At 34.5% G+C, this 16,662-nt stretch overlaps 1 pseudogene; it reads left to right on the top strand.

Moving 5' to 3' along the window:
- Positions 1–202: 202 nt before the first annotated feature.
- LOC113371343 lies at positions 203–7,100 on the top strand (annotated as a pseudogene).
- The last annotated feature ends 9,562 nt before the right edge of the window (positions 7,101–16,662 follow it).

Genomic DNA, 16,662 nt, shown 5'->3' with positions numbered 1-16,662 from the left:
TCCTCATAGAAATAATAATAGCGAAATACCTGGTGAAATTATATTTCGGTACCTGAGATGACCCTTTCCCAACGAAAAAGAAACGTGTTCATTTGGAATTTTACAGGTGTAGTGAATAGATGTGCAAAATATACAGTGAAAGTGAAAAGAAAATATACAAAATTAATATTATTATTATAACAATCGTCTTAAATATAAAGCAATGGCTGATTCATCAAATTTTGCACGGTAAGGCGAGATTATTTATTTTATTTTGAAGAAAATTATTTATTTTATGTTTTCAATATTTTAAAAAAAATTATTACAGTAGAATCACTCGCTCTCAGAGAATTATGAATTTAGAGGTAACATCAGAAGTAGAAATATCTGATGACGACTGCGTGTTGGATAGTAGTGACGATGAGTATTTTCCACCGATTGAGGCGGCAGCTTCAGATTGTGATGTTACAGGTAATTAACAGTTCAGTTTTCTCTGGTGTACGTTAATAATTATAATGTATTTTGTGTTATATCAATCATATATTCTTTTGCATAATAGATAATGAAATTGAAGTCAATAGTGAAGACGAAGAAAATAAAAATGAAGAAAGTGCAGTAGAAGCGTCGGGATCAGGAATGACAGCAAAAGATGGTACTCAGTGGGCTGCGACATCGCCAAGAGAACATCAAGCTGGGAGGCGTAACATTGTACGAGAGAGATGTGGACCTAATAGGAACACCAACTTACTGTCAGATCTGGATACATTCAAATTATTTTTTACACCAGAAATGGCTGATATCATTATACGCCATACTAATAAAAAGACAATTTCAACATATGCAAATTATAATGAAAAAAATCCAGAGAAAAAACAATTGGAGTGGAAAAATCTCGAACTGCAGGAATTTTATGCATTTTTGGCTATTTTGATAACTTCTGGCGCAAATAACTCAAATACTGACAATGCAAGAGAAATGTGGCAGCCGTATTCATACCCATTGTATCGTGCAGCAATGGGCATCTGTCGCTTCTGGAATATTATTCGTTTTTTTCGATTTGATGATGCTAATACTAGAGCTCAGCGCTTGGAAAGTGATAAAGCTGCTCCAATACGAGACATTTGGACAATGTTAAATTGTAATTTGGCCAAACATTATAAGCCAACCGAAAACCTGACGATTGACGAGCAGCTATATCCATACCGAGGTCCAACTAGATTTACTCAATATATTCCGTCAAAACCAGCTAAATACGGAATTAAAGTATGGTGGATATGTGATGCTGAGAATTCTTATCCACTTACTGGACAGCTTTACACTGGAAAATCAAGAGATGGTCGTGAGAAAAACGTCGGTGAAAGAGTCGTCAAAGACTTAGTGGCGCCGTATAAAGAATCCGGCAGAAACATCACAATGGATAATTATTTCACTAGTCTTCCACTGGCGAAATTTTTACTCTCTTGGGACTTAACCATTGTTGGAACTTTGAAGAAAAATAAAGCTTATATTCCACCAGAAATGGCTGCATCAAAAACGCGAGAAGATTTATCTACTGTGTTTGGTTTTCACGAGAAAGTTACTCTATGTAGCTATGTACCAAAAAAAAACAAAGTAGTGCTTATGCTTTCATCGATGCATCATGAAGCAAAAATTAGTGATGGTGCAAAGAAGAAACCCGAAATTATTGAGTTTTATAACTGGTCTAAGGCTGGAGTTGATACGATGGATAAAATGCTTGGTAGATATACCACAAAAAGATCTACCAAAAGATGGCCTCTGGCGTTTTTCTACAATATTCTTGACATTGCCTGCCTTGCAACATATATTTTGTATTATGAAAATAACAAAATGATTATTAAAAAATCGTAGCTGATCATTTGTTTTTTCAGTGAAGTGTCAATAGATTTTGTGAAATAAGTAATAAGTCCGGAATTGATTCTAAATCTTGCCTTTTTAAAGGCACCGGGCTTAATACTTACAAGGTAATATACACCTTGTTCAGTGTTCTAAATTTTAAAGGTGAACGTGCCTTTTGCTGACTCCTCTTTCCAAACACTGGGTCGGTGTTGGTAATGGTTAGAGGATAAGCGCATTTTAGAAAGTGATTTTTCTAAATTTATTTGTTTTAAGTACTTTTGATTTATTTTCTTAAAATCAGTGCCGAGTATATTGAAGAGCCCAAGGATATTCCCAGGCAGAAGCCTGGGAAGAAGATCAAAATGAGCATGGAGGTGCAGACCAGCGGTGCCCTCAAAAACAAATTCAATGCACTATCGGACCGATCGGACATGGATACAGACAGGGAGTTGAACGAATATAGAAAAGTGTCACGGAGAAAGAGAGCTAAGAAGAAGGAACCAGAGGGAAATGTTGGACAGCAGCCATCCGAGTCTGGCAATCGAGAATCACCGAACAAGTTAAGCAAAACCACCTGAGAAAATACCACCCATCATCATCAAGGCAAACTTAGAATTGAAAACAATAAAGTACATCAGAGACATAACTAAGATCCAATTTAGATATCAGTTTTTCAACACGCAATTACACAAAATTTTTACAGATACAATCCAGGAACACGAGCAAGTTAAAAAGGTATTGAGAGAATGCCATTACCAATTCTACACATACTCGATGAGAAAAGATTGCCGAAGAAAATTACAATGACTGGACTTCATCCTTCGATACCCGAAGCTGAAGTTTGCGAAGACCTCTTATTGAAAGGAGTTAAAGTCAGACAAGTGATACAGATCAAACGAAAGTTATCGGATGGCAGCCAACATAAGCTGCCCATATACATTGTCTCTCTGGAGAAAGATCAAGACATGTCGGAGCTGAAGCAAATTAGTAACATTGGAGGGCACATCTTCTCTTGGGAGACATACAGGTCACAAAATAGGGCTCTACAGTGTCACAACTGTTTGAATTTTGGACACACATCGTACACCTGCGATATGAAGTACAGGTGTATAAAGTGCCTCGAGATGCACGCGCCAGGTGCGTGCAAGAAACTACTAACCGAGGCACCGATGTGTGTCAATTGTAAGAAAGAACACCCGGCGAACTATTCTCAGTGCTCCGCACTCCTTAATTTCATTGAGAAGAAGGAAAACGATACTCTCAAGAGAAGAAAAGTATATGCGCCAGCTCCAACACCAATGCCACTGACAAGAAGTTTCTCGTCAGCTCTAAATCCGACAAACACCGGCCCTAACTTCAAACCTGATTATCCTCAACTCCCTGTCCCACGGACATCATACCGACCTCCGCTGCAGTCCACACTATCACCGGCCTGGCCTTCACCATCACCAAGACCAGCACCGATCCGGCCAACACCATCAATGGTCGAGTTTACAACCAACCAGCCAGATCCAGATCTCAACACTCCGGAAGGACTCTTTACTGCTATGGGCGAGATCAGGAAGCTATTTGCGGATCCCCAGGTAAAGCAAATTTTCAGTGAGCTATACAAACTGACAAAAACACTAAACACAAACATGACTTATAACGACAAATACACAACAATTTTGAACTTTCTTACATCATCACCATAAACCAATCGCAAGACTTACAAATAATGCATTTCAATTCTAATGGACTTAAAAACAACATTGACGAACTGAGACAGACGATAACAAAATACGATCTGGACATAGTACTGATTAACGAGACACACTTCAAACCTACGGACAGACTCTATATGAACAATTACAAAGTTTACAGAAACGACAGACAGACGGACGCACGCGGATGGGGCGGCACTGCGATTTTGATTAAGTCTAACATCAGACACGAGCAAGTGCCAAACCTGACAGCGGGCAGTTCTGAAATAACAGCTATTAATGTATACAAGAGAGGTCAAAAAGTAACCATAATATCGATTTACATCCCGGCAAGCAGACTAGAACATACGGACTTACAAAGACTACTGGACTCGAACAGATTTGTACTTATGGCAGGAGACTTTAACGCACAACACACATCTTGGAACTGTAACTTCAACAACGCGAACGGAAACAGACTTTACGAATACCTGACCGAACACAACACCACAGACGCACAACTACATTATCCTGACACGCCGACCAGATACGCCACCGTACAGACGCACCACCACAGTACGATCGATTTGGCATTGACAAAAAATCTACACGTAACATCCGAACCCATAACAAGAACACTTTTCAACTCCGACCATAATCCAGTTTTCATGACCATTTCAGACAGACTAGACGTCGACCAGACTCCCAAACGCAAATTTTTAGATTACACCAGAGCCAACTGGCCAATTTTCAGAGACATCATCACAGACAACACACGACACACTATGCCAATCGATACCAACACTGACATTGAGGAGGCTGTAACACACCTTACACTGACAATCACAGACGCCGTACAACAGACTATACCGACACTAGACTCAAGAACAACACCAGCCAACGACTTGCCAGAACACATTTTATTGAAAATACAACTTAAAAATCATACAAAGAAACTGTGGCAACGTACCGGTGACAGACTACTCAAGGAACATGTTAACAGACTGACAAAAATTATTTCAACGAAATACGTGACCACCGAAACAGCACTTGGACCAAAAGACTCGAGAACATAAATACTGACCCACACAAAATTTGGCAGACAGCAAAAAGACTGACGCAAAAACCAACATCCATACCTCCACTCAAATTAACTGACAATAATTACGCAACGACACCAGCAGACAAGGCGGAAATATTGGCAAAAAACTTTGAAAACATACATAAACAAAATGCCAATATGTCAAACGCAGACCTGAAACAAGACGTACACGAGACAATTCAAGACTTCACTGACCTCCACAGGGACAAAGACTTACGAATAGACCCTGCCACAGTTTCCGAAATAAAGACAATAGTTAAAAAATTACCGAACAGAAAAGCACCAGGACCGGACGGACTACAAAACATAATACTTAAACAACTGCCGACGAACGCCTACATTTTACTTACGCGCATAATAAATAGACTAATGACAAAAGGCTGCTTTCCCGCTTCTTGGAAAACCTCCATCATATTTCCAATAGTGAAGCCAAGGAAACAGCCAGACATACCACAGAACTACAGACCGATCAGCCTCCTCAACACAATGAGTAAGGTAGCCGAAAAGGTACTACTCAAAAGACTTAACAAACACATAAGACACAACAAAATTATACCTGACACACAATACGGATTCAAAGAACGACACTCTACACTACACCCACTGACAAAACTCATAGAAAATACAGTACTCAACTTCAACAGACGAAACCATACCGGATTGGTGTTACTCGACTTTGAGAAGGCATTTGACACCATCTGGATGGACGGACTTGTACATAAACTTATCCAACTCAACTTTCCACCGTACATAACGAGAACTTTACACTCATACCTTTCAGACCGTAACTTCACTGTACAAGTAGACAACGGACTTTCGACGGTTAAACAAGTGACGGCGGGAGTACCGCAGGGCTCGATCCTGGGACCATCCTTGTTTAACGTCTACATTCACGACATACCCACTGACGCCGACACAACGTTACTGACGTTTGCTGACGACACTGCCATATACAAATCATCACGATCACCGACGCTACTGACTACAAAGATACAGACACACATAGACAAGCTGATGAAATATACTGACAAATGGCAGATTAAAATCAATCCGCAAAAGACGGAGGCAATTTTATTTACAAAGAGCCAAAATGCCATGACTAGACTGACTGACTTGGACAAAATTAAAGTATTGGACTGTGAAGTTGAGTGGTCGAAGGATGTCAAATATCTTGGTGTGACCCTGGACCATAGACTCAGCTTCACAAAACATATTAATACAAAAATTGGACAGGCTTACGGGATGTTGAATCTACTGAGACCTCTCTTGAACCAGAACAGCCCGCTAAGCGTGAAGAACAAGCGAACACTTTACTTGACACTAATAAGACCGATACTGACATACGCCGCTCCGGCATGGAACGCGACGACTAAGACTAACTTACGAAAACTACAGACATTACAAAATAAGACACTACGACTCGTACTCAACAAAATAAGAAACCCACTGACTAGACATTACTACTCTTCAAAATACATACACAAACAGACTGACTTACCAACCATACTAGACTTTATAAAAAAGCTCACTGAGAATTTTTATCTAAAATGTGGGGATCATCCTAATGTTAACATCGCGGGCCTCGGCCAATACACAAGAGACGATATTTGGTATGGCAATCACGCCATGCCAAAATATATACTGATCGACCCATAGCGGTAATTGATACTTGGATGAGAATAAATCTTTTATTTTTGTTTTTCTTTTTATTTGTATAATTAACTATTATTATAAATATTGCTTTGTGGTTTTTTTTTGGGGGAAAAAGTTTCTTTCCTCTTTTTGCCACACGATTTGTCAAAAAGTTTTACATATACTTTAATTATTGTTTGAAAAACCAAATCCAATGAAGGATACAATACCTACGGGTAATAAACCCATGTTATAATATGCAATGTACATACTTTTATATATTGAAATATATAGTCTTTGAATTGAATTGAATAAAAAATCGTATGAACGACGATTATTTTATAGGCAATTGAGCAGAGAACTGTGTACTCCATTTGTGGAAAGTCGTTCGAAAAATGCACAAACTATGAGGCATTTCTCAACAAAACTAGCTATTGAATCTGTTCTTGGCAGAGCTGTCAATCCAAATGTGCAGCCATCACCATTAGCAACCTTGACACCTCAGGCACAGCGCGATTCAACTGGGAGGAAGAAGATTACTGGTGTATGCTACAAATGCATCCAAAGTGAACAGAAAAAAACGGCGCAAAACTAGGAAAATATGTTCGGTATGTATAAATCCTATTTGTGATGAACATTGCATTACAACCACGACAAGGATGTACGAAATAATTTTTATTAGAATTTTTTTTTCTCTTGTTTACTATAAATGCAATTGTTTATAATTATTGTTTAAATAAAAAAAATCACAAACTATATTGTCTATTATGATTTAAAAATCAAATTATCTAAATAATATAATAAACAGTTTTTCCAGGGTGTATAAACATGTTATTTACAGGTATTAATCGTAGTGGGTACCGGGTACCCGGTTATTGAACGGAGGGGTTATCAAATTGGATAGTTAATAACTTTTATTAAATAATAGAATTAAATTTTTTTTTACGAAAAATGAGTGTAAAATAACTTCAACTTTGGGGATCCGAATGGCCATACATTTTTTTTAATTAGTAGTTAATATATCTTACATGCAATTTGAAATGGATACCCGGGTACCCGGTTATTGACCGGACGGTTAAGGGGGTCTTCCTATGTGACGGCCTGTTTTTTAGGGATATTTTAGGATTTTTTTTCTACGACCAGTAAATATTTAGAGCTACAAGTTTTTTTATCATTTATTAACACATATTTGGACAGTATAAATTTAAAATTTCAGCTAAAAATATTCAGTCAAACTAGAGTTACAGCGCTCTGAACACCCCCGCCTCGAAAAAAAGAGCTCCCACTTCCTCCACGATTCCGGCTGATCGGCTTATCTGAAAAAAAAAAATAAACGGCATTTTAATTTGTAGGCTTAAAAGCACGGATTGACCTATAATCAAATGAATATAAAAAAAATTGGATTTTTGATAGACCTTTGAAATAAAAGTTGCAAATTAGGCGTTTTTTTTTTGTTTTTTGCTATAAAAAAATCAAGGTTTTGAAAATTTTTGATTGATAATAGTTCATTCCATGCGTTTAAATATATTGAGTGTACCCTGTAAATTTCAAGTAATTCGGTCAAGCCGTTTCTGAGATACAATGGAGGAAAGTTTGAAAAACACAGTTTTGAGAAAAACGCGATTAAAATGTCAAGTCCGTTAAAAACTATTAAAATATCAACTTACCCTCAATCGGCGATGCCTGGTCCATAGAGTATTCCTTCCTCTTCCTCGTGCAACTCTTTTGAAGCAGATTGTTCAGCTCTTGAGTCAATCCTGGCTTGTTTAACGACATCACTTACGCGCCGCTCAGAACGTAAGATTCGCTTTTCATCCCGTTTCTCAACATACGCTTGGGCTTCACGACTAACAGGGCATTCCATAATTGACATAACTTTTAAAATACCTTGAAAACCTTCGTTAAAGATAATAACTGCTAAGTAGCTAGCAATTTCAACAATTTTGGGACCATAATGAAGATGTTTAGGAGCGAAAGTCCAAATCAAAGAATTCAAAGATTCGTTATTGTTTTGTGTCTCTGCTCTTAAACAACGAATTAATAAATCGTCTTTCGATAAATATTCGAAAACCGGTTTGATAGCTTCTTAGACTTGCGGAATTAGAGGTGGTTTATCGTGATGAAATTGGTCCAGCTCATTATTAGCTTCAGCCTTACGCCATTTACACGAACTGTCTTCGCCTTCTGGACAAAATTGATTCTTTATTAAATATCAACTAATATATAATCTTTTCTCGGCAATGAATATAAGATATTATTATTTTATTCTATACAATTGAATTAAAAAAAACATAAATATTATATTTTATTATTAAAGACTAAATTATTTATACGTTCGATTTATTTTAATAAAATAGAATTTGATACAAATATTAGGATTTTACAGAATAAACATTTTGTGAATTTTTTGACTCAAGTTATTTCAAGAAACAACAGTACAATTGTTTACTGCTTTGTATTTTATCGTTCTTTAGAAAACTACGAATGAAATAATTAATTATAACGATAATATTATTTCATTAGATACTATGCAAAAAGAGAATAGAACACACACAAAAAAAAAATTGGTAAATATAATATGCGTTCAAAATTATATTCTTGAACTTGAATGCACGACGCGACATAATGTTTTACACAAATGATTTCTAACCGAATTTTATGCATTGGTGTATTGATAGTGTATTACATCGTAAATATAATTAATTATTTCATACAAATAATATTTTATTTTAATAAATGATTTGTCCAGAAGAACATTTGTGATAGTACGTTGCCCAAACTTCCTTTCTCATATCTTCAAGCGAATCTGGATGGCGTCGAATTGCTAATCCGTAGAAAGTATCACACAGTGAAGATGTAGCAATATGAATGTTTTCCAGTAGTGCAGTATAAGTAGAATTTGCAACACCCGAACACATGTCCATAAAGCTACAGAAAAGATTTACTCCTTCTTGACCAACTCCCAATAATCGCATCACAAATACAAACCAACGATTAACTTCGAATGCATTTCCGATCAACGGGCCTGAGTTTATAACTGTCTATTTTTCACACTCACACGATAAAATAATTTTAAAGCCGAGGCCTCGGAAACTTGATCGCGAAATAGACACGTCACTTTTACAAGTTTTACATATAACTATTTCAGAGATCGCAGCAAATACAGAAACAAACTCCAAAATGCAATATGCGAAATTCGAAGCGATGGGAACCTCCATGTTCATGTTATTTTCAAGTTTTTTGGCCGAAGCTGATGTAAATACCGTATTATTTTGGTGGGTAAAACGGTTTCCACTAAACTTTCTTTTTTTACTACGACCAGGATGAACATTTCCACTCGTACTGCCTTTCCGTCCACTCATTATGAGAAAAAATAATTTGTAGCTGTTGCTCTCTTCGAAGTTCAACCAAGACTAAAATAACTTCGGTAAAATTTTATAACAATAGAAATTTCTGTTTAAGTCTATAGAAACGTGTCTAAACTTGTATAAACGGATATATGAATAAAAGGGAGGCCGGGTATAAAGCCGACGGTACTCAATAGGCCCGGGCTCTAACTGCCAACTCAGCGCTCCGAACCGCTCTTTCTTTTACCTGCTGTATCTTTAAAACGACTTCGGATTTTCTAAAATCGCTTTACTACCGTATTCTAGACATGTTAAGGGAGCAATTTATGAAAAAAAAATCGATTTTTTCAACCCATCACATATGAAGACCCCCTTAAAGTTAGATTTTGGACTTAGCAAAACCTTATCATGGAATTTTGTGATAGCAGAGGTGTCGCGTCCTATTTATAGTCCTATTTATATGTGGGAGATTGGCAGGTCGCGTCAAATTTAGTAAGCGAGGAAATAATAATAATTGACGTTGAGTTTTTGTTGGATCGTTTGTTTTGGCAATGTAAAATTTATCACAGTATTAAAGAATAAATATTTTATAATAGATGATTTATTTGATTTCCGATAGTGGTGACCCCTGTCGTTTGACATTATGCCGCGTCAACACGGACGTTTTAGCTGCCACAAACTGCACATCCTGGAATTTATACCAAATGACTTGCAACTTTGGTTTGCCTTAGTGGAGAAGGCATTCGCGTCTTCCAATATCCACGATGAGAAGGAGAAATATGGATTATTGGTTACCAGATTGGATATTAGACATTCAACCGAAGTGCGAGATTTGATAGTCAACACAAACCTCTGAGAGTGAAACAAAAAATGCTGATCTGCGTCAATTGCGTCAAGATATTGAAAAGCGTTTGGATAAGATCCAATTGTATCCGAAGAAGAAAGTGTCGTTTAGAAGACGACAAGATAACTTATGTTGGTTTCATAGACGCTATGGAAGTCATGCGAGAAGGTGTATATCGCCATGTAATTTTAAGTCGGGAAACGATACGGGTGTTCACTAATGGCGGCTAGTGACAAACGCCCAAATAACTTACGCCGCATTTTCATCACAGATAAGGAGACAAATGTGAGTTTTCTGATAGACATTGGATCCGATGTATGTGTGTACCCGCACAGTTTAGTGAAATGTCTTCGTAAGAAATGTTCATTTGAGCTTTCAGCAGCACATGGAACACCGATAGCTACATACGGCACGTTATCTTTAAAGTTAGATTTTGGACTTAGCAAAACCTTATCATGGAATTTCGTGATAGCAAAGGTATCGCGTCCTATTATTAAAACGGTTAATGTTGGTGTAGATTTACTTGCTTATTTCAATCTCGCGATTGATGTTATAAAGCGCATATTAGTTGAAACTCCTGCAGATTCAGCGGAACAACTTCAATCGGGAAATAGAATAATACCTTCCGTTAAAATGATGACATCCACATTATGCCCATATAATAAAATTTTAGAGGAATATCCAGACCTAACACGGCAGACTGCATTAGGGGTATGCAAACTTGTTACTCAACATCATATTGAAACTACATCAGGACAGACAAACATGCAGAGTATGAAGATGATGGAATTTCGAATTACCTACCATACGGTGGATCTGCCGACGAAACTGTTATTTATTCCATTGGAATTACTAATTGACTAGTACACACACAGCTATAATCTGCTTTCCCACCATATTTTAATAACGTGCTTTCCTGTATTTTTTTTAAAGTGTGAGGTCAAAACTGGGCAGGGAGTGTGTGGGGATCAAGCAGGCTAGTCATGACAGTGGAAAAAACAATTGGACTTGTCATTTATATTTTTTCATATCAGTAATATTTTATAGTTAATAAATTTTATATATTTTTATTCAAGTGGAGTTTTTGTTACTTACATATTTATTACTACTCCCATAAATACATCAAATAACAATTTTGAATAATGTTTATTAGTAATATGGTAACACTCATGATGCACACATTTATTAGTGTTGACAATTATATACATTTATATAATAATAAATTATAAATTATATATTCATAATAGCATTAAACATATTTATAATATTTGAAAACAATAATGTAATCAAGGTCATACTTGAAATATGACATGATCGGTTTAAAGTAATTGCTGATTAATAAGTTCTATAATATTCGTTCACACAGTGGATTATGTTAAACAACGCCTAAACAAATATTGTCTTCGTAACTTCAGTCATCATTTAATAATTGTGTTTGAAGAACTTCATGTAATTAAAATTAACTTACATTCATTTACTGTTTGTATTTGTTTACTTTTTTGCTGACGATATAATCTCATTCCTTGAATAGCTGTAATATCTGTCTTGCCTAAAAAAATGAAGCCATACTTTTATATTTGTTTTATTTATCAAGCCCTACACACAGCTTGATCTATGAATCATTTTCTTTTTTATGTGAACGTTAATGCAATGATCATAATTTGTCCAAATATTCCAAATTATTCATTTGCATGTCTCAATCGTCTAATTTGCATGAAACACAACCTAGGTGAAATTAACCTTTCAGATACAGTATCTAGTTTAGGTAGATAATATGGTACAGGTGGAAGCAGTTCAGGGTTTTGGTTACATATATTTAAAAAAATACTTATGCAGAAACTATTCAAAGATTTCGTCAAATGTAACTTCATTAATGATTAATCAGATAGCAAAATAGCTATTAAATAAAGAGATAATAAAGCGTAAATTAAAATGGGTGTAACGTCAAATTGCCCGAGATAGCGATCTATTTATGCTTATTTGTCTATAAAGTACCTCATGAATGCATTCTATAAGTGGTGAAAGATATGTAACCCATTAAATTTACACAAAGTGGGAATTTTACTCAAATTTAATGCCTTTCGACAAGTTTGACCTCCAGCCTGATTAATTGAATCAATATACAAAAAACCATTATTAAGAATTTGTTTTTGAGCATTATTTGATATTTTTAAGTCACTTTGAAACCAAAGTCGATCACACACAAAACATATATAGCCAAGGCTATCATTTGTAAATTGTTTTTTAAGCAATTTTCGTGCATTCCTAAATAAATTGAAGCCTTTATATGGAAGTTCAAATACTTCATTCGACTCTTGCAAAAGATCAGTTCTTGTCACATTATTAGTCACATTATATACAGAATCATCAATTTGCAATTGACGTGATGTAGTTGCTGTATCAGAAAAGGTAATAGCAGTACTCTCATCTAAAAAGATAACAGAATAGTATGTTCAAATGTGAATAATTAAAGCCTTTTTCAGGATTAAATAGCAAAAAGAGATTCTTATTAATGTGAATGGTGTTAACATTAACATCTAAATTGATGCCTTACTCAAGATTTTCTAATAAATTGGCAGTAACCGATTATTTTCCTGCAGTTGTTTTGTTTGACGATGTAATCTTGATCTTCCAGAGTTTGTAAGAGGCTTTGAACCTGTATCAATATTTATAATTACTATTAAAATAAATTTAAATTAGTCTCCATAGCCATCATAAAAGAGAAACATGTAAACTTACGGTAAATTTCCAATGAAGAAATATTGTTTCCACAATTTCACTTATCATGTAATTCTGTTTGTAGAACTTCATTATTGACTGCTTGTTTGTTTAAATATTTAAATATTTTTGTAGAAATATTTTCCATTTCAGTAATAAACTCAAAGGTGTGTAAGTGTCAGTAACCTCGAAAATCTCGAATAACACAAATTACTTCAATAAACTTACATTTCTTAGGCAGCGCAGATTTTTCATATGTTTCATTATTTGCGATTATTTGCACTACAATTATTTATGAGGAACGTAATAAAATATTCTTCCGATCCTGACATTTTTATTAACTCACAATTCTACGTATAAAGTCACGCACGTATAATGTCACGTATCAGAAGTGGATACTCGCGACATCTGCGCTAACTAGCGTCGTAAGCGCGAATCATGCAAGCATTTGTTAGAAGTTTGCGCCCCATGGGTTTTTCATCATTTGAACTGCAATTATTTATGCGGGACTGGATAAAATATTCTTCCGATGACCAATCAGAATCAACCCGTATAGAAATCATATCATCGAGAGCGAATGACTCTCACTTCACGTTGGCGTAACAATTTCCGTTGCGTTTGTACGGATTTACACCCATGTCGCGCCTAAAAAGTTTTACTTAAAAAAATCACATTGAAATTAAGGATAAGAAAAAACAAAAAATGCAAAACTAAGCCAAGGTAAAAACAAACAAGGAAAATACAAAATAAAAAATAAGTAAGAAGTTTCACAACCTTGTCATAAACTTTCACCGTCACGTATTAAACCCGGTGCACACGACGCCAGATTTTATGCGGGACAGTTTGTTACCTAGCAACGATATGATAAATCGTAATTTACAATCTTGCCCGACATATTTTTCGATCTTGCCAGCAAGATTTCACGTTTAAGCTCTCTGTTCACAACGGCGGTATCTTTAACAAAATTTCTGTCTAAAACCGTAGCAACGTGGCCTAAAATTTGATTTCATAACAACTTCTGTCCTTGAAAATTCCTGCCGTATTTTGCGAATAGCGCATGTCCTAATCGGCAATGGATTAACTATTTTGTGGCCGATACCTTCAGTGTCTAATAAGAAGGCTGTATTTTGTCACGTAAATATCAATGCGTACTTGATTCGTGTACTTCGATTTTGGAAGCGTTCAGTTTTTATTTTGTGAATAGCTATTGTGTATATATAGCGGTGTGAATAAATGATTAGTTTAGGAAACGCAGTTCAGTAATTTTAAAATATTCAAATTTCCGAATAAATTCAAATATGCATTTTTTTTCATATTTTTGTAATTTTATCTGAAATATCAAAAAATTTCAAAATTTTTAAAAAAATTTTTAAAAAAATCAAATCGTTTTATTTCAAAAATTTCAAAATTTGCAAAAATACTCAAAATTTAAAAAAATAAAATTTGCGAACCTTTTTAATATTTTTATAGCAATATTAATTATCCGATAAAGGTACTGATTTTCAAAATCAATAAGCTGAAAGCATTGCATGAAACTGAAGCATTTTATACTTTTTTAATTATTATTTTTTCACTTAATCCTCATCAGATGCAATACATATACGTTTTTGTTAACAAATCATACAATTCTCTTTTTGTACACTTATAAACATTAGTGTATTTTAGGCCTATAAAATATAAATTGTGAAATTCACAGTATATATTTATAATAATCTAATTGAAAATGCACAAAATTACTATTAATCATAAAATAAATGAAAATCTGGCGCAAAATTCTTGCTCACCTTACCAGAAAACTTGACAGAAATCCTGTTACAAGGAATACTGGCGTCGTGTGCGCCGGGGTTTAAACAATAGCTTTCACCATTATGTATTAATCAAAATCTTTTATCAATTGAAAAATCAGTCTTAGGAGTTACATATCTTTAACCACTTATAAAATGCATTCATGAGGTACTTCATAGATAAATAAGCATAAATAGATCGCTATCTCGGGCGATTTGACGTTACACCCATTTTAATTTACGAATTGATCACAACATGGCAGCACATGTACATACAGTATGTAAATTAACCCCTGGTATTGCTTCTACATTTGTACATATAATCAATACAGCCAAAAAATCTAAAACAAATTTAATATTTGAAATAAGAACAAAACATACCAAATTTAAAATATATTTTCAAATATATCACAGACATATTCTTGAAGAATTATAAAGTAAACAGAAATAACTGACTACTATTAATTAAAGTATATTACAGACATATTTTTAAAGTACTACAAATCAAAGAGAAATAACTTATTAATATTAATTGCTTTATGACTAATAATAATATATTAAAAACTTAAAAACTAAGAAGTGAAGAGCGCAGAAGTATTGACGATGGAATGACAGATTTAGAAGGAATGACGAGCAATGCAAAAATTTAAAAAGATAAAAAAACAGCAAATTTTTAAAAAAGAACGAATACTTTCCAGACAAAATATTCCCAAAAACGAAATATATATATATATATATATATATATATATATATATATATATAATACTTATTTTGCTCAATCAATCAATCGTTAATACAGTTACATTTAACGAAATCCTTGAATAGTTTCTGTATAAGTGTTTTTTTAAACGTAAGTAACCAAAACCCTGAACTACTTTTAATTTATACCAATTGTAGCTCAAACCTATCTATTGTTTTAATCCAGTTTTTCTTGCAAGGAGGTTTAGTTAAAACTATAACTAAACCCTTGCTTTTTATAAACTGCCTGGTCTTTGAGTATGCTCTCTTAATTGAGACAATATCAAAATTCTTTACCTTAAATTTTACGTTTTCGGAATATTTGAAAACTTCTCAGAACATTGTATACTCTGTTGGAATTTATCATTGTTTGTTAATCCTTTTTAATCCCAAAACAAAATTTGATGTATCATACATCTTCTGGGTGTTAAGGCTCTCCTATGCCTTATCACTGCAATCTGCGGCAATTTGTAGCTACCACCAAGGACTTCTATTGGATATATTGTTATATCATTATCGTTATTTATTAAATGAAGATATTGTTATTATCATATTAATTATTTTTGCTGCAATTATTATGAAAAAATACCTTTGCGGAAAACTAGTGTCAGAATAGGTGACTTTTAATATGCACTTGACAATTTAGGGGTGCTGCAAAAATCTTTTTCAAGGTTTTTGAGCTTTCATCTCCTAACTAAAAATATAAGATTCATTTATTAATATTTTTTTGCAAAATGTATTGAAGTGTTTAGAGTTATAATTACATGGCCTTGTCCTTGGAGTTGCAGATTGTTCTTTTGGTTCTGTAACAGAGCATTCTCCAGTTACTTGAAAATTATTCTGTTATTGTTTTTATTCTGGAGACACTTCTAATTTGTTTCCATTTCAAATTATCTTCGATTTGTACAACAAACCGAAGAGTTAGGGCATCCATTAAAAAATTATTCGCCCTCTGAATTCAAATTGAAAGCATCTTTT

The sequence above is a fragment of the Ctenocephalides felis genome, unplaced genomic scaffold (genome assembly GCF_003426905.1).
Source record: "Ctenocephalides felis isolate EL2017-DRISC unplaced genomic scaffold, ASM342690v1 CF-g0.4_SCAFFOLD_01492, whole genome shotgun sequence".
NCBI lineage: Eukaryota > Metazoa > Arthropoda > Insecta > Siphonaptera > Pulicidae > Ctenocephalides > Ctenocephalides felis.
The sequence above is the reverse complement of the archived record's forward strand: the minus strand, read 5'-3'. Positions and strand labels throughout refer to the sequence as shown.